Source organism: Grampus griseus, assembly GCF_964374135.1.
Source record: "Grampus griseus genome assembly, chromosome: 16".
In the NCBI taxonomy this organism is placed as follows: domain Eukaryota; kingdom Metazoa; phylum Chordata; class Mammalia; order Artiodactyla; family Delphinidae; genus Grampus; species Grampus griseus.
In genome coordinates this window covers 53,137,264-53,157,238 of record NC_139010.1, presented here as the reverse complement: position 1 = coordinate 53,157,238, position 19,975 = coordinate 53,137,264, and the positions used below count along the sequence as shown (strand labels likewise).

General features: G+C 46.1%; 1 long non-coding RNA gene across 1 annotated transcript; it reads left to right on the top strand.

Moving 5' to 3' along the window:
* Positions 1-824: 824 nt before the first annotated feature.
* On the top strand, positions 825-17,245 carry LOC309834873. The gene is made up of 3 exons (XR_014297902.1): positions 825-927; positions 3,936-4,011; positions 17,105-17,245. It is a non-coding gene; the product is annotated as an uncharacterized lncRNA (long non-coding RNA).
* The last annotated feature ends 2,730 nt before the right edge of the window (positions 17,246-19,975 follow it).

The window sequence follows — 19,975 nt, the reverse complement described above, 5'->3', positions numbered from 1 at the left end:
CTTTCTCTCTCAGAATCAAAAATGCATGTACTCTTGGACCCCGAAACCCCACTTCTAGAAATTCATCCAACCACTAGGCTTGCCCATATGCAAAATGGCATCATGTACAAAGTTCTGCGTTACAACTCTGCTTGGAAACCACCTCAGTAGAAGACCAGTTAAATAAATTATGGTACCTCCCTACATTGGGATACTCTAATAGGAAGAGCCAACGTAAAACGAATGTTACAAGTGCCAGGCTCTGTTCTAAGTGTTTTGTTTTGTTTTTAAAATTTATTTTATTTATTTATTTTTGGCTGTGTTGGGTCTTCGTTGCTGTGCGCGAGCTTTCTCTAGTTGCAGCGAGCGGGGGCTACTCTTTGCTGCGGCGTGCAGGCTTCTCATTGCTGTGGCTTCTCGTTGCAGAGCATGGGCTCTAGGCACACGGGCTTCAGTAGTTGTGGCTTGCGGGCTCTAGAGCGCAGGCTCAGGAGTTGTGGCGCCCGGGTTTAGTTGCTCTGCGGCATGTGGGATCTTCCCGGACCAGGGCTCGAACCCGTGTGCCCTGTACCGGCAGGCGGATTCTTAACTACCGCACCACCAGGGAAGCCCCTGTTCTAAGTGTTTTGAAGGTATACATTTATTTCATCTTCATGGCTATTATTATACTATTGTGCCCGTGAGGAACCTGAAGCAAAGAGATTTAGTAAGTTGCCTGAGATTTTACAGCTAGTACAGGACGGAGCTGGAATTTCAACAGGCATTCATTCACGTGTTTATTAGTTTGACTGTTCAATAAATATTCATTGTGTGCCTACTGCAATACACCCTATGTGGCAATGGGACAGAGTCCTTGCTATCACAGAGTCTGCTTTCTAGTGGGGGAGATGAACAGGAAACAACTACACAAATGCATACAAGTTGTGCTGAGAAGAAAACTAATGCAAGGTAGGTGATAGAGGATGGCAGAGGGCTGCCATTTCAGATAAGCTGGCCTTATTGTTTCACAGGTCTGAATGCAGCAAAGGAGCAGGCAGCAAAGGCTAACCAAGGGCAGTCTGACTCCAGAACTCGCTTCTTCCCAAATAGGACTCAAAGCCTCTCTGTCAGTGATACGACCATGGCCACTCTGCGTACAGGTTAGGAAGGTTCTCCAAGTTGCTCTCTGAACCAATGTGTGAGACAGTGTGAAGAGCGTGCAGTAACTTCTGGTTATGTACATGAGTGTGTGTAATGTTTGTAAGCACAGATTCTCTGGAAGGACACAGAAAAAGCAGAGAATAGTGGCTGCCTTCAAACCAGGGCAAAAGGAGTGATACCTACTTTTACTATATGCCTTTTTGTGCATTTTGTATTAAAATTTTACTACGGATTATTTGACATCTACAAAAGAACATGTGCAACACATATGCAAGTTACACAGTATAATTTTTAAAAATCAAAAAATATCAGTGAATGCCCCCAGAGAGTGCACTTCTACATTAGAATATTTTCAGCTCCATCAAGGCTACCTGTGGGTTCTTCATCTACCCAATTCATTTTTTTCTTAATTTATTTATTTTATTTAATTTATTTATTATTTCTGGCTGCGTTGGGTCTCCGTTGCTGCACGCGGTCTTTCTCTAGTTGCGGCGAGCGGAGGCTACTCTTCGTTGCGGTGCGCAGGCTTCTCATTGCAGTGGCTTCTCTTGCTGTGGAGCACGGGCTCTAGGCGTGCAGGCTTCAGTAGTTGTGGCACGCCGGCTCAGTAGTTGTGACTTGCGGTCTCTAGAGCGCAGGCTCAGTAGTTGTGGTGCACGGGCTTAGTTGCTCCGCGGCATGTGGGATCTTCCTGGACAAGGGCTCGAACCCATGTCCCCTGCATTGGCAGGCAGATTCCCAACCACTGAGCCACCAGGGAAGCCCCAGCTACCCAATTCTTACACACACACCACCCCCCACCCAAGTATCACTTTCCTGAATTTCATGTCTATTATTTTCTTGCTATTTTTTTTTTTTCGCGGTACGCGGGCCTCTCACTATTGTGGCCTCTCCCGCTGCGGAGCACAGGCTCCAGACGTGCAGGCTCAGCGGCCATGGCTCACAGGCCCAGCCGCTCCACGGCATGTGGGATCTTCCCGGACCGGGGCACGAACCCGTGTCCCCTGCCTCGGCAGGCGGACTCTCAACCACTGCGCCACCAGGGAAGTCCTTCTTGCTATTTTTTATAACAACTTTATTGAGATATAATTCACACACCACACAACTTACCCACTTAAGGTATACAATTCTTATGGTTTTTGCTGTTTGTAGAATTGTACAACTATCACAACAATCAATTTTAGAACATTTTCATTACCCCCAAGAGAAGCTGTATACCTATTAGTAGTCACCATTTCCTCTAAGTACCCTCCACCCCAGTCTTAGGCAACCAGCAATCTACTCTCTGTCTCTATGGATTTATTTATTCTGGAATTTCACATAAATTGTGACTGGCTTCTTTAACTTAGCATAATGTTTTCAAAATTTATCCATGTTACTGCCTGTATCAGGACTTTGTTTTTTTCTAATTACCAAAAAGTATTTCATTGTATGGATATACTATATTTTATTTACCAGTTGAAAGACAGGTTGTTTCCACCTTCTGGCTATTAAAAATAATACTGTTTCTTACTATCTTTTAAAAAACATTTTGTTATATAGATATATGTTTAAGCAATATATTGTTCCATCTGGCTTGATTTTGAGTTTATAAAAACTGTATCATGCTGTATGTAGTCTTCCACAACTTTTTCATATCAACATTAAGTTTCTAAGGTTTTCCCATATCATTGCATGTATCTGTAGTTTTTTCACTTCCATCACTATATACTATTCCACTGTATGAAAATACTATAATTTATTTACCCATTCTCCTGTTAGTGGACATTTGGTCATTGAGGCTCTTACAATCTTTCCCAGAACATTCTTGTACGTATATTCTGTCTCACGTGTGCAAGAATTTCTCTGGGGGCATATCCTACATGGTAGATGGCTGGGTCATGGAAGGTGTAAATGGTCACTTTCTCTAAGTTATTATACCACCAGCAATGTGTAAGGATTTCTATTGACCCACATCCTTACTCGGTATTAACACCTTTTGAATTTTGTACCATGTGTTTATAATGCCTTTTCAAAAATAAGGGAATTAAAAAAAATTCTCCCTCATTCAGAAGTGAAGTCCACTTTCCTGGAATCCAACCATCGACCCTCACTCTGTTATTTGGAGCTATACAGAGCAAATCTAATTCCTCTGGGGACTTGCCTGGTGGTCCAGAGGTTAAGACGCCGTGCTCCCAACGCAGGGGGGCACAGGTTCCGTCCCTGGTCAGGGGACTAAGATCCCATGTGCCGCACCGCCAAAATAAACATAAAAATAATCCCTCTGCCTGAAGTGTCAACCCTTCACACGTTTGAAGACAATTATTTTATTTGTCTAATCCTGTCTTCTCTAATGTGCCTAGAAGTCAAGGTGAGAAAACAGAGAAGTTAGGATGGGATGTACCCTTCCGTGATTAGATGTGCAGCAGAATTTCCTGGCCCCTCAGGAGGCTGATGGGATTTAGGTCTGAAAAGGAGTGCCATGGGCAGTAAGTTTGGAAATGCTGGACTCAATGAAGTTAGGGCATCTTCTTGGCTACAGGACTTCTCAGAACTAGTTCACATTATGAATGTCCGAGAGAGGCCGTAGACTTTATAGAACACCTTTTGAGAAGTACTTAGGCCACACTGTTCTTAAGAAAAAGTGAGGACTTGATCTTTGGTTCCCAACTTAAGCTCTTTTCATTCACTTTTGTTTCCTTTAAGCACCAATATGCCTATGTCTTCCTGCTCCCCATTCCTGCCCTGCCCACCAAAAACATTTCTTGTAAGAAAAATTTTCTATCAGTCATTTAGAACACTGATATGAATTTTTATTCAAGTCATGTCTTTCCCAGAGATTCCAGCCCTCACTAGAATAGAAGCTTTGAGCCTAGATTAAAGACAATTCCGGAAAGAAGAGGCAACTTCAAAGTAAGTACTGAAAGCCTTTTCCTTCTTTCCTAATTTCTGCTCATGGCTGAGGTCAGGAAATGCAGTTCCGAATGGCAAAAGCCAAGTAAAATATTGCATGGTAATGTGTTTTGTCAGTGGTCATGGACAAATATTCTGATGATAAGGATTGTAGATCGTTGAATAATAGCTAACATTTCCACCTCACTGATAACATGATATTTAACCCTCCGAAAAACCCTGAGAGATAGATATTATCTGCACCTTACAGGTGAGGAAACTGAGGCTTACCCAAATCATGCAGCTCTGGAAGTTTCTGTCTGACCCCAAAGTCAGCTCTCTCAACTCCTTGCTCACCCACCTTATGGTCAGAACAGGCCTTGTCAATTACCGGCTTTACAAAACCTGCCATATGTAACCCCACCTGATCAAAAGCACAGTAGCCTTCTAATTGGTCCTCCTATTTTCCCTGGAATACTAAGTATTCCATCTCCTTATACTTCCATTTGGGCTTCCAGGACGTAACTCTCAGCTAACTTCTCTCTGACAAGAACACTCCGGGCTTCATTTTTGGTCTCTTATACTTTTCTATGGGCCCCAGCCATCTTCTCCAGATGGATTAAACCAAATCTCTCTATGTGTTCTTAGCAGATCCCATTCTTGATCTCATTCTAAGCAGAAATCTGCCAAAGGCTTCCCTGACTGATGTTCCACCATGAGCTCAGCCTGAAAATTAGCCACATGGATAGTCATTCCTTTTAACCGCGACCAAGGGTTCACCCTGGCCCAAGCTTACCCTGAACCCAGATATTTGGGATTAGATAGGGATTCAAGAGCAGTCAAGGATGCCAAAGAACCCAAACGAGGCAGCTCTCCCTTCCCCATTTTTCTTTTAATTGTATTCACAGACACCTCAGGGAGGAGGGCGGAGAGTTAAAAAAAAAGACTGAGTTCCTGGGTCCAGTTCTGGCTGCTTGAACCCCCAAGCCCTGACTTTGCCCAGAGCACAACACCATGGGGTTCAGGAGCAACCGCGGGTATTCCCAAAGGTTCTGATCCGAGAGGAAATACCACCACAACATGAAACGAGTTCTAGAGTGCTTGTCCCCAAACACTGCCTTCTGGAGGAATTTGCTTCATTTTACATGTGATGCTGCCCTCAACAGTCATTTCTGTATCATCTGACTCTGGCCATGACTAGTTAGACCGGGAGTGACATCTGACCCAATGAGGGGACCATCCATAATCTAGCCAGCAACGTATACTTACATGGCCTGGCTTAAGAAAATGAGTCAGACCAGTCAGCTTCCTCTCTTGAGAATTTAACCTAAACGCCTCCAGGGGAAATTGCCAGGTGGCAGTGGTGGTACCACCTTGAAAAGCCCAGCAGAACTGAGATGGGAGTGGCCGTTACGGCCCATGTGCGAGGTGGGATTTGGAGGAAAGGAGAAATTGGAACCACAAAGGAAAGCCAAGGAGGGAAAGGGGGGAGAGTAGATGCATTGAGAAAAGCCAGGAAACCATTAGAGAGAAGGGAGAGAAGAGAGAGAAGAGAGAGAAGAGAGAGAAGAGAGAGAGAGAAGAGAGAGAAGAGAGAGAAGAGAGAGAAGAGAGAGAAGAGAGAGAAGAGAGAGAAGAGAGAGCACGCGCCAGCCTTGCAGAGACAAGCCTCTGTTCCCAATGGCTCTAGGGCTTTCCACTCTAGTCCCAGTGAGATGCCCTGTGTTGGGCTCTGGTCCACAGATTTTGCTGTGTTTTCTTTTGGGTTCTCGTAACTAAAGCCCTTTTTCTTAATGATACTCAAGTGGGTCACTGTTCTTTGAAACCAAAAGGAATCTGAGTAGAATCCCCCAAGTTCTACTATCTACTTGCCCCATCAGTTTGGCCCAAAGCAAACACTGCTAATCCTTTAAATCCTAGAAGCCCCATTAAGAGAAGTAAAATCTCTAGAAAACTTAAGATTCAAACAGGTCAATTTTTGGTTTATTTTAGTTCTTAAAAAGCAACAGAAACGTGCAAATGTATATAACAATTTTATCTCAAATCTTATATATCTTAAATATAGTCTTGTTTAAGAACAAGAAAATATATTATCTGTAACACTGCTTTCACATGACATTATTGCGTTGCACAGTTAACATTTAAAGTTATATTTATTTAGACAATCACTACAAACTGCCTATTGGATTCACCTCTAATATTTTACCCACTAAATTATAATTTCCAAGAGGGAAGAGCTTTTAGGTTTTTTTGGTCCATTATTATATATTCATTATTATCATATTCATTTTTTCTCCTTTTATTTTTTTTTGCATATACGTATTTTATTTATTTATTTTTATATAGCAGGTTCTTATTAGTTACCTATTTTATATATATTAGTGTATACATGTCAGTCCCAATCTCCCAATTCATCCCACCACCATCCCCACCACTCCCCCCGACCAGCCTTTTAGGTTCTTTGTATGTTTGTTCAATGCTATGTTCTCACATAAATATTTGATTAACAAATTTTAAATATCCATTTTTAAATGGAGCTACAAACTAATAATTTTAAAGGATTTTCCATATAGTTAAAAAAAATTCTTTTTAGTTTACCCAAATCAGGCAAAACCTGACAGCAAAAGAAATCACCCCCATTATCACAAAGTCCTGAACAATGCTGTCTTTTAAGGACAAGCAGACACTGAAAGCATTAATTTGGGAAGAAAGATCCAAGGAAGAAATAAAGGGCAGAAAAATCCCACAACTTATTAAGCATATTTCTTGCCATAGAGAACCTGGCCTAAATTTTCTGAGTTAGCTCCCTCTGTAGTCCCCACTTCACCCAATGCTTGACGTTTATTATCTTCACATATGCCTAAAAATGGGGGAAGCGTGTTTGGACCAAACAGAGATAAGCTTCAGAGACGGTGGGGTGCACTGCAGCATCCCCCATGCCCCACTGCCACTCTTGAGTCATTGGCAGAGACCCATCTCTGACACTTCCCAGCCATGACAGAGCCTGGATCTCAGCTCCCTGACCCCTAAAATGGTCCAAGAGGAGAACAGGACAATACTTAACTTCTTCTGAGTGTTAACTGTCCCTGATTCCAAACTCCCAGCTTTCACAGATATATTCAGGACTTTGCTGTACTTCTAGACCTAGACAGCTTCCTTCCCACATGGCACAGTCAAAGCTGTCAGAAGCCAGGGGAGACAGCGGCTGAGCCCTGCTGAGAACCTGCCAGCCTGGCACAGGCAGGCCCTGCCTGGAAGCCACCCAGACCACATTCCTGATCCAAACACCCGGTGTCTGCGCCATTTGAAAGTACCTTTCTAACTTCAAGCCCAGGCTGTGGCTTGATTATTTAATCTACTCCAGTGCAGTAAGTACTACTTACAGGGCAGACTTTGAACCAGACAGAAGAGATTTACCATCGGATGACTGGAATGATCAAGGAGAAGTTTCTTAAGTGTGTCTTTATTTTTATTCTCTATTTTTAAGTAGAGATACATCGAGAAGTGGGAAAGTTCCTTAAAGGCCACCTCTGCCCTGGGGTTTCAATCCTCATTTCCAAATGAGCTATGCCTGGGCATTTCTCTAAAACTATGGATTCTGGAGTCTCCTTGAGAGAAACTGAGTCAGACACTTGGGGGGGTAGCGTCCAGCATCTGTGGCTTAATGAGCCCTGTAGGTGACTGTGATGAGCTACTGGGTTTAAGATACACTGCCATGGACCTGGTCCTAGAATTTGGAATATTCCTGCGGGCATGCAGCGCTCTGTGTCATGGAGATCTGATTCATAGGACCTCGTTCTATGCAGGCTCCTGGGATTTCATCAGAAATACCTGTTCCAGGGAGGGGCTGGGGCTCAGTGCCTCAGGGTGAGTTTCCTCACCCCACCAGGTCCCAGCGGGGTGAGGGGAGTCAACAAGAGGCAACTGGTGTTCAGGAACTGATCTTCTGAAAGGTTCGAATCCTTTTCCTTGATCTGTTCCAGCACTGACCAAGCCTCAAACATGGGCTCAATGGGAAAAGTGGACTGTGTCGAACGAGCCTCCAGACTCCAGCCACAGGCTGGCTTTTCCCCAAACTTTTTATTTTGACGTTTCTCAAGTCTACAGTAAAGGGAAAGAAAATAATGCACTACGCCTCTATATGCTCTTTATCTGGAAAATTCAGTTAACGCTTTATCATATTTGTGCCGGGCTGTTTCCTTTCTTCCTCCACTCTCTTCACATACACACTTTTTTCCCTCCCAAATCATCCAGGAGTAAGTTGCAGAGATCATAACACTTCGTAGCTAAGGACTTCTGCATTTATTCCCAAAGACACTACATAAGCACAGTATCACCGTCGCATGCAGGAATTTTTAATATCAATATGGTACTACTGCCTAATATAGGGCCCATATCCAAATTTCCAAAATTTTTGCCAAGATGCCCTTTGTAGCTTTAAATATATATATTAATGATCCGATCTAGGATCACACATTGCATTTAGTTGTCGTAACAGCTTTTTTCTTCTGTCTTCCACGATAGCGACATTTTTTAAGTATAAAGATAAGTTACACTGTAGAATGGTCCTCAGTTTTTAGCTTCTTCCCAAACTTGATTGCTTCTTCGTGATTAGGTTAAAGTGAAATGTTTGGCAGGAATATTAAGAGGTGACCTTGTACCTTTCCCAGTGTCTCACATCACAGGGCACCTGTGCTCAGTTTGTCTCACTGTAGATGATGTAAGTTTGATCACTGGACACAGAAGCACTTTGCTCTTCTAATGCGTCCCTCTTCTAATGCACCCTACGTCTGTAGGGTGATATTTTAAGACTGTGTGAATATCTCATGCCCTAAAGGTTTTATCCAGTGGTTAAACATCCATTTATGAACTTTTACTTGCCTCAGTTATCAAATGGTGCTTAGAGAATAATGATTTCCTAATTCTGTCACTCCTTATACATTTATTTGGTAGCATTATTCTATAAAGAAGAGCTTTCCCATCTCACCCCCATATAGAGATATATTTTAGTATCTCAGTGGATTCATTCATCTTTTATTTGATGTGTTACTATTTATCACTTTCACTATTCTGTTTGATGCTCCAATTGACCCAAATTTAACCAATGTGAGCTCCTCCAAGATGGTTCCTACGTCTTTTTGACATCTCCTCAAGTTTTGAACACTTCCTTACTTTGAGTACTTTCTGGTATAACAAGACATTCCAGACCCACCTAGTACTTTCCCTTCCATGGCCCTGGAATTAACCACTTCTCCAAGGAGCTCTGGTGCCATTCAGAGCTCATTACCAATGATGTGTCCTTGCTTCCAGACCTTTGGAGGGAGCAGAACTAGAAATACATATCTATTTTAACAGTGTGTTTGTACTGATACTCCAATTTCAACCCAGCACCAAAAGTTCCTCGTCTCCTTCCCCCATGCCATATTCATATCTCTCTTCTTCCACCATAAAATCCTACTTCCCTCATATACCAATCTATTCACTCATTTATTGCAATATACTCAAAATGGTTCAGGAACTACTTCACCACAACCACCAACAACCACAAACCACCTAAGTGAAGGGGGAGAGCTTTGTAGTTCAATAATCCTTGGCCTATATCCCACAAGGGTGTGCAGTAAGAACTGTGTTCACAACGTCCTTGGATGGGCTCTTTGCTTTCCTCTGTATGGTTATATTATCAACTTGATCTACAGTTAGATTCAACTAAGCTTTTAATAAATATTGAGAACACACTCAAGATTTAAGTCACGGACAGAACCTGGAGGGCAAAGACCCATGTTGATAATTCAGGGCACACTCATTCTTCCAGTCACTGAGGGGGTAGGAGCATCCACATCCTGCTAGGAAAATAGACCAGGACACTTCTTCCTCCACATGACACAAAACTATCAGCGAACACACACACACTCATCTGCAGAGCTAAGGCCAAATGAAGTACCAGCTCAGACCTTTCAGTGCCCATGTGTGTCTCATTGTTTTAATGCTTCTTTATTATTATTGTTATTTATTTATTTTGCGGTACGTGGGCCTCTCACTGTTGTGGCCTCTCCTGTTGCGGAGCACAGGCTCCGGACGCGCAGGCTCAGCGGCCATGGCTCACGGGCCCAGCCGCTCCACGGCATGTGGGATCTTCCCGGACCGGGGCACGAACCCGTGTCTCCCGCATCGGCAGGCGGACTCTCAACCACTGCGCCACCAGGGAAGCCCCTTAATGCTTCTTTGATTTGGGAAAGGAAAGCTGTGTTTAGAGAACATGAGAGACAGACAAAGGGAAACAAGGAAGGGACTGAAAGAGAAAGAGGGAGAGAAAGCCAGAGAGGGAAAAAAGAAAGATGGAGAGAGCGGCGTCCACACAGAACCAGGGCTGTGTAGTGCCCTACAGAGCCCAAACTGCATCAGTCTGCCGTAAACCTTCCCTGAAGCCTCCTCTTTACAAAGGGGGTGAGTTTGAATTGGAGGGTTGACCCTGCTGTCTGGGCTAATTAGATATTTGGGAGAACCTAGCAGCAAGCACTGGTGCTCCACAGTTGCAGACATTGGCTAAGCCTCTGGTCCAGCCATGGCCTAAGAACCCTGAGCAGCAGCTGTGGGCGTCAGGGCAGACGCCTGTGTTATCTGGGTGCCACAGGGTGGTGCTGGCGACCTTGTAAGACTTCCTCCCTGGTTTTCTGGGTGTGAGTCAGCTCAAGCTAGGGATCTTCACGTTCATGGGCCATGCCATGGGCAGGGAAGAAGGAGTGGAGCCGCAGCCCATCCTTTCTGATGTCTACTTGATGCTGTCATGGCACAAAAGGAAGCCAGAAAATTCACATCTGACTTGGAAGTGAGAACTTTGGGTGAGGGGTTAAGATAAAGAGGAGCTAAGGGTCTGCAGTTCCTACAGATGTGCCTGCCTCCACCCTCCTCGGTACTGCTCTCCCCAGACAAACCCACTAATGGAGGGCCCATCGTCAATTCTGCAGGGTGTGGTGGGCTGCAGCCCTGCGGAAGAGCTCTCTTTGCTGCCCCTCTACCCAACCTACTCTCCGGAAAGCAGCTTATGTGTATTCCCCCTAAAGTAAAACCCGGATGTAGGTTAAAGTGTGATCCTCCGAGAGAATTTCAGCAACACATCCGTAGGCGGTAGAGGTTAGAGCACTAATGGTAGAAATTCAGGAAGCCTTTTCCAAGCAGAGTTGATATTCAGGGGCAGGGATTCTGCAGGACTCCCTTCACATCATGGCACTGACCACTATAAGGCTGGCTCTGAGTAGAATAACAAGATTTGAGGGACGCTTGGAGGAGTCTGTTTCCTTCTAATTGATTTAATCTTTTGAGTTACCATAAAACTTGAGGGCTTGAGTAAATTCAGGGGGCACCACAAAGTTTACTTTAGCAAACAACCAGGCCAAAATCTCACACAGATCTGCCTCAGACATTCCAATCACAGGGTGAAATCAAAGCATTGGTAGGACCCAGGTAAAGTGTAACATCATGCCTCTTCCCTTCACCCTACGCTGGATTTTTTTTTTTTTTTTTTTTTTGCGGTACGCGGGCCTCTCACCGTTGTGGCCTCTCCCGTTGCGGAGCACAAGCTCTGGACGCGCAGGCTCAGCGGCCATGGCTCACAGGCCCAGCCGCTCCACGGCATGTGGGATCTTCCCGGACCGGGGCACGAACCCGTGTCCCCTGCATGGGCAGGCGGACTCTCAACCACTGCACCACCAGGGAAGCCCTACGCTGGATTTTTGATATGCAGTGAGATGCTGACAACATTCTTTTAAGCAGACAGGTAAGAGAAAGTGGCTGAACACGGCTATGGAACCAAAGACCCAAGGGAGAGTGGAGATGTGGCTGTCACTATCTCCTAAGCTCTCCTGGTTCCCTTAACCGTGGCCAGGAGGCCTAGAGCACCACAGGTCCTAGAGAAGAGAGGAAAGAAGGCTCCAGAAGCACCATCTCTGCGAAAATATGAGACTGACAGACCAGCTGACAAACAACCAATGGGAAAAACTGTACTGAGAAACATTTTTTGTGGATTAGAAGATGTGGGAAGACTTAGCCAAAGGTTCAAAGAAATCTAAACAATGAAAAAACTGAACGGTAATTAGCCCCAGGAAACTAAAAATGTTATACAAGGAAACAAATGTCATAATAGTACACCACCTGGCTCAGCATTAAACAAGATTAACTGTATTTTTTTTAAGTTATAAGCTTGTTAGTATTTGACTCTATAAACTCTGTTCACTTACTTTTTTGATAAAATTTAATTTGAAAAGCTTTTAGTGACTTTAGGATGTTCTTAAATCTGTTAGGGTAAGTAGGTCGGACCTGAGTTCAGTGTGGCAAGAGGTTAGATGTTCATGTCCAGTGATTTCGTTCTCCTTCTTTTCTCTAAAAGGTTCACATTCAGAGGGAAGTCAGGGGCTTGGAATGTGACATCAGATCACGTCCCTTGGGGTAATGGGAACCTCCAAAAGTCACCCACAGCTCAGGTTACCCTGAGAGCATCAGGCATCCTTGGGAGTCAGAAATTTCCCTGGCAGGGCAGCCCCGGGCTGAGAGACAGTGGACTGGGTTCTAGTCCTGGCTCTGCTACCAGTAGGCTAACAGTGTGGGGTGAACTCAGACAGTTTACTTCACACACCCCACCTTTCACCCTGGGCTTCAGTTTGCTCAGCTCTGAAGCTTATAAAGTAGGGAAAGGGAACAAGACAATTATATATCTAATGTTTCATTTGATCAGGAAAAGCTTATGCAGCACCTCCCATGTCTCTGCTGGACACAGGAGTTAAGCCATGAACCAGACTCGCAAAGGCTCTGCCCTCACGTAGCTTTTACGGTCTAGCAGGGGAGACAGATAAGAAACCAGGGAGCAGGTAAATACATAATCCAAACCACTGAGATAAAAAATAATGGAGGGCAGGGTATTGGGTGCTTATCAGATGGGGTGGTCAGGGAAAGCCTCTCTGAGGAGGTGAGTTTTGAGCTGAGGTCTGAGTGATGATGAAAAGCCGTTTGAGTTTTATCCAAAGCGCCAGGAGGGGAGGGGATTTCGAGGAGCAGGGGAGGGAATTAAGTGGGCGCAGCGTGCTATGGGCTGAGTGGTGGGTTTAAAAGCCTCCCCTGGCTGCTGTGGTAGGAGAATGGGGCGAAGCGGCAAAACCCCAGGAAGCCTGCTCCTGTGGTCTGGGCAAGTATGGGGGGGCTAGAGAGGGGTGAATAGACTCGCAATGTAATTGAGGTCTTGGACGATATCTGCGGTTCCTTCCAGATGGAGTGAGTCTGTCAGCTTGCCTTGAAAGTACCAGGGTCATCAAGCCATAAGCAGTGACTTAATGGCGACTCCTAAGCAAACTACGGGACAGAGATTTCCTTCTTAAAAAGGCACCACCAGGGCTGGTGGTTTAGTCAGTGAAGATGATCTGAATTTAAGCGCTGGCTCCCCCTGGGCTGGTAACTTTTTGCAGTGCACAGCCTGCCAGCGCCCCGTACCTGCCATCTGCCCCACCCGGTCCACCATCCTCTGCTCCCCTTCCCGGGACCTGGAATTCCCAGGGGGACCCTGGATCTCATTGGCAGCCCAAAGAGGCCCGGAGAGGGAGGAGGGGAACCCAGGAATCAATAGCAACAGACAGAAGGAAGAGAGAGTGGGGGTGGGAGAGAGAGGGGAAAGATGGAGGAGGAATCAGGAAGAGACATAAAGGGGAAAAAGAGGAGAAGAGCAAGAATGACCTCACCAGGCTTCCTTGGTGGTGCAGTGGTTGAGAGTCCGCCTGTCGATGCAGGGGACACGGGTTCGTGCCCCGGTCCGGGAAGATCCCACGTGCCGCGGAGCGGCTGGGCCCGTGAGCCATGGCCGCTGAGCCTGCGCATCTGGAGCCTGTGCTCCACAACGGGAGAGGCTACAACAGTGAGAAGCCCACGTACAGCAAAAAAAAAAAAAAAAGTAAAAAAAAAGAAGAATGAGCTAACCTTCATGAATTTTAAGACACTGTCTGGGATCTAGACTCCTCCGCCCCTCTTCCATGTTTCTGGTCTGTCCCTGTCTGGCCCCATCTATGTTTCTATGTTCCTCCCTCCCTCCCTCCCTTTCTTCCTTCCCTCCCTCCCCTCCATCCTTTCCTTCCCTCCCTTCCATCAATGTTGAGTGCCAGGTTCTGGGGCACAGACAGGAGCTGAGCAGGCCAGTGCCTGCCCTTGTGGAGCTCAGACCGACAGAGGTCAAATAAACAAAATACAAATACAAAATTAGAAATCATGGTAAGTCCTAAGACAGAATAGAATGACCACCCTCTGAATACATGACAGGGAAAACTGGCATCATATCTGGGGGGTCTGGGGCCTTGACGATGAAATAAGGTTCCTTCCTCCCAAGTTTTTGTTTCAAAATTTTCAGCCCTATAGAAAAGTTGCAAGAGTACTACAAGGAATACCTTATATCCTTCATTCAGATTGACCTATTATTAATATTTTGTCACACGTGCTCTTTCTCTACATAAACTTTTTTTTTTTGCTGCACCATTTGAAAGAAAGTTGCAGATATCACACCCCTTCACCCCTAAACATTTCAGCATTTGTATCTTTACTGGATGGTTAGGGTACCCCCTTTGGAACGGCTGAGATCAAGCCCACGGAGGAAGAAAGATAAGACACAGAGTTTGATTTGAGCAAAGGAGTTTGGTGGAGGTCAGGGAAGCTTAGTCTCCAGAGCCCAGCTCCAGACTGAGATGCAGTCTATGAAGTTCCTGGTATGCAATAAGCACTAAATAACCACTTGTCTCCTCCTTTTGTTTTGTTCTTTTGCAAACTACTTTCACATTGCCTAGTTCGTTTCACCTACATACTGACCCTGTACAGTGATCAAGAAGATGTTTTCATTTGACAGATCTGAAAACTGGAGGCTCAGACAGGTTCAGAAACGGTTCACGAAGGAGTTCGTGCTGGGGTCCGGGTAGCACTGCAGATGCCCCAAGGCCCTCCAAGGCAGACCCCCCTGTGTCTCTGGACATTGCAAATGCCGTGATGTTCCCTTATCTCTCTCCAATTTGCTGTGTGAAAACGGAGTTGAGAAAAAAGGTGAAGCAAAGGGAGCCAGGCTCTAGGTTTGAGAAAGGATTTTTTTGAGGACAGCAGTTCCTCCCGCTTTGCAAATCCATTTGTGAGCAGAGAAGCATCTGTGCTAAAGAGGTCCCGAATACGGACGATGAGCCTGGCTGGGCACAGACGCGGAGGGCAGTGTACCACATGGCGTCACCACTAAGTTCTGAGACCCATGGGCACCTGGAAGTCCTTCCCAGGGAGCCAGGACCAGCGTGACATCGTGCTCAACCACAGCCAGCAGACTGAGGGAGGAGAAATGACCCCATGGCTGCTGGCCCTAAGGGAGGACCAGGGGGGCCTCTGCTAGGTCCTGCGATCCCCTCTGGGGCCAGGCCCGGTCGATAGTCCTGAGACCCGAGTGAGAGCCTGCAGGCAGCCAGGCTGCCCAGGCCTGTGCCAGAGGGAGAGGCTGCCGGTGGACACAACCAGGCTGTGCCCTGACGCCTCAGGGCCGGCCCAGGCCACACATGGCACTGACCATGACGCTGCACACCTGGCTAGGCATCTCTAGGGTCTGTGATGGGCCTGCAGGAGAATAAACAGCAGGGACACAGGCCATCAGGCTCAAATCGCCAAAGTGGCTGCCAGAGAGAAGCCATTCAGTCATAGCCCCCCAGCACTTTCCCACATTCCCACTCTTGGAAAGGAGGCGCCACAGCCTATCATCGTCGACAGGGACTTATTGAAGGGGACAAAGTGCCAGGCGCCGTGAGTTACAGAGCAGAGCAAGACCTAATCCCTGCCATGAAGATGCTTTCATAATGAACACTGAAGAGGACGTCAGTCACCATGCACTTTGAGGGGCTGGTTAATGGAGAGAAAAGACAAGTGACAAATAAATCCAATACAGTGCCTGTCACAAAGCAAGAGCTCTGTAAGCTTGAAATGAAATACAGAGAAGAAAAGAAGGGAAGGATGGAAGGAGGGAGAGGGAGGGAGGGAAGGTATGGAGAGAGGGTAGAAGATACTAGATAATAATCTTACTGCAATGTTTTGTGAGAGAAGGCGAGCTCGGGGTCTTTCTGCTCTGCCATCTAAAATTGCATCTTACTGCAATTTCTTGTAATGCTTTGGTGTCAGCAGGAAATGCTCTGACTTCTAATACAGAAAGGCCACAGAACACATACTCTAGGGGCCCATTCAACCTTCAGACACAGAGCCACACCCACCTGGGCAGACATTCAACCTTACACTATTAGGCTCAATGCCCTTAATTCCCCTTAGGTCTACAAAGACTCCTTCAAAATCGCTTCTCCACTCCTGTTTACTCTCCACTCAGCCAGGCACTGGGATGGACCACCTCCACTTTTCAGCCCCTACCACTTCCACAACACACTCAGCTCACGCCCTCAGACACACAACCATACCCCCAAGGCTGCAGCCATGCACACAGTCCAATGTACAAGCAAAGCCAAACGTGCAAGGACCCTCAGACCAGACGATCAATGCCCCCATCCCTCTCTGTATTTACGTTTAGAGTTACCTCCTCTTCCCACCTGGAACCACACTGACAGTCTCTGCTTTGGTCAAATTCACACCTGAATGCAGTGGTCAGGGTTAGACTGGCTGGTAGGGGTCACATCCCTGTCACCCGCTCCAGCGTGTCAGAGTGTCAGCATGTCACACAGAGCTAGGGGATATGTGAAAGATGTCTTTGTCAAGGAAAGCAGAGGAGATACTCAGCCCAAAGCAACAGGATGGCTTCTCTGACCTGAACCTGCTTCCTACATTGTCCCAAGGAGAGAACATTCCTTACAGGATCAGGCATCTAGCCCCAGGAAGGAACCTTAGATGTCTGAGTTCCAGAATGAGGCAGACATCTTGGGTGGGGGGATGGCAGGGGGGAATCTGTCCCTCTGAGTGATTTCTACGGATACTTCCCAGTCCAGTTATGCTCCTCAGACAAGGGCAAAAATAATAGCAAATACCATTTGAAACACCTTATGATACTATTGCCATGTTATTATCATTGTGTACTTTCAATCCCTCATCTCACTTTATGCAATCTGGCCTCTTTGTAATGTCCCAGCTTCCGTGTAACCGTGGCCAGGAGAAGAGAGGTCCGGGTTCTTGGGAAGGCCATTGAAGCTCCTTGTGTGTCAGATTCCTCACCTCGAAAATGCGAGAATGCTCCAGATGATGCCCGAGGCTCCTCCCAGTGTTAACGTTCTACACCTTCTACACATCTACAGAGCAGCGCTGTCCAACAGAAACTCAACGCAAGCTATGTACACAACTTAAAATGTTCTAGTCACATTAAAAAAGTCAAAAAAGTAGGTAAATTATTTAGATAATATATTTAGCCCAACATATCCAAAATATTAGCATCTCATCAAGGAATCAATGTTTAAAAAATTATAATGATTTATTTTACATTCTTCTCTCAAACTAAGTCTTCAAAAATCTGGTGTGCATTTTATACTTATTGGCACATCTCCATTTGGATGCTAACTTTTCATCGGAAATACTGAATCTGTTTTTAGATTTCATAAGAATTTATAGCTGTAATAGGAAAAGGTATGATCCACATACCTGAGCTGCTCCAAACAAATTTTAAAAATTCTTCCAATAACTGAATCGAGCATCTGTTTTTCAATTAAAATTAAATAAAAGGTAAGGTCTCGGTCTTCAGTGGCACTAGGCACATCTCAGTGTCCCATAGCGGCATGCAGCTGGTAGCTACCGTATTGGACATCTGGACAGAGGGGACTGGAGCGTGTAAGGGGGACTCCTAGGGGGCCATCCTCCCCTCTGTTCACACTTGCCCCCAGAGCACTGGACAAACTGCCAGTTGAGAGTGAGATGGGGAGTGAAAAGATTTAACAGCCAATGTCACCCCATCAACACCTGCCCCCACCGCCTCGCTGTCTGCGAGCCAAGAAGCCAGAGAAGGTGCCAACCCCACCTTGCCCACAGAAGAGTCTCCAGCTCATTTCCACAGAGCTGCTGCCAACGTTTCCGCAGGCGGTGGCCACATTTCCAGCTCAGACGCAAAGGCACGGGCGGGCGTCTGAGCTTCCTTTCCTTATTCAAAGGAATGCCTGTCAGGCAGCCGGCCAGGGCTACAGCCCAGACTCTACGTGTCATGTTGGGGATTTGGGCTTTATTAGCACAAGTCAGATGCAGGGTGATGGGAGGTGGGGAGATGAGCTACCAGAGGGACAGCAGGTGAAACACGAGCATCAGAAAGCAAGGTCAAGAGGACATGTCACTCCAGGCTCCGCATTCTAACACGGGCTCAGGGAGAGTCTCTGGGTTTCAGAAATACCACCCGGAACCTCATCCCTGAGTGAGGGGACGCTTTGAAAGACACCTCCAGGACTTTTATGCTTCCCCGAGCAGTGGAGAGAAGTTAAAACTAGCAGGGGCTTCACACATAGTGTTATTATCTTCATGGAAAAATTGAAACGCAAATAAGTAACTTGCTCAAGGTCATGTAGCGACAAAGCTGAAATTTAAACTCAAGTCTGTGTGAATCCAAAGCCTGTACTCTTTCTACTAATAATACCTAATGATAATAGATGATGTTTATAGCACAGTGCCATGTGCCTGGCACCATGGTGTATGCCTTATAAAAGTGAACTCAGAGATACAACATTTCTGTAAAGTATGATCTCATGCCCATTTCATAAAGAAAGCTGAGTCTCAGAGAGGTTATGTAACTTGCCCACGGTCTTGAAACTTGTAAGTGATAGAGGTTTGAACCTGACTTCTAAGCTCGTGCGCTTAGCTGTGACATAAGCCCTCTTAATAAGTGAGAATCCTTACATAGCAGACACTGCCGATCCTGCCCACGTTCAACCCTGAGCTCACTACAGCCGGGATGGTTTCAGCCCATCGACAGCATCCCACCTCGAATGCTGGCATCTCTCTTTCTCTGGCTCAAGGCTTTCTTGGGCACCTGGGGAGCTTCGGGGGAGCTCTGTACCTTCTGGGGTGTATCAGTTGGGGCTGCCCTAAGGAAGCACCACAAACTGGGTGGCTTACAATAACAAAAATGAGTCTCTCACAGTTCTGGAGGCAATAAAGTCCAAAATCCAGGTGTCAGCAAAGCCACGCTCCCTCTGGAGGCTCTAGGGGAGGATCCCTCCTTGCCCGCTCCTAGCTTCCTGTGGTGGTCAGCAATCGATGTACCGTGGTTTGTGGCAGCATCACTCCAATGTCTGCCCCAGTCTTCATGTGTCCACCTTCCCTCTGTGTCTCTGTCTTTGCGTCTCTTCTCCTCTTCTTATAAGGACACCAGTCACACTGGATTAAGGGTCCACCTACTGCAGTATGACCTCATCTTAACTAATTACACCTGCAACAACCTTATTTCGAAATAAGGTCACATTCTGAAGTTCCACAAAGAACATGAATTTTAGGGAGACACTTCAATCCAGTCCAGGGGCCAACCCTCAACCAATGGGGGAAGTGAGCGGGTAGGTGAATGCTCCAGCCACTCATCCTCACGTGGCACAACTCCAAGGTGTGATCCTCATGGTTTCCCAGAGGTGCCCCAGTCTGACTGAGCCTCAGTTTCCCACAAGAACCCACTCATTAATGTACCCATCATTGGTTTTTCTAATTTCTCTGTCTCAATTTCCCCACTTCTTCATTTGGGCTTCCTGGGATCACCTGCCAAAGAAATTCCCTGTCTCCAAGTTTGTTTTGTGGGGAATCCAAACAAATGACCTATTTTAGATTAATGTGAAAAGAAAATGAACTTTGGGCCCTAAATCTGTTCGGTATGCTCTGCCTCATCCCAGGAAGCTGGTAGACATTTCAAGGGTCATAATGATGACGACTTTCTATTCCATGTTGGCTTAAGCAGGCTGCTGGAGGCCCACAAAGGAGTGTGTGTGTGTGTTTGTGTTTGTGTTTGTGTGTGTGTGCGTGCGCACACGCACACGTGGTGGGG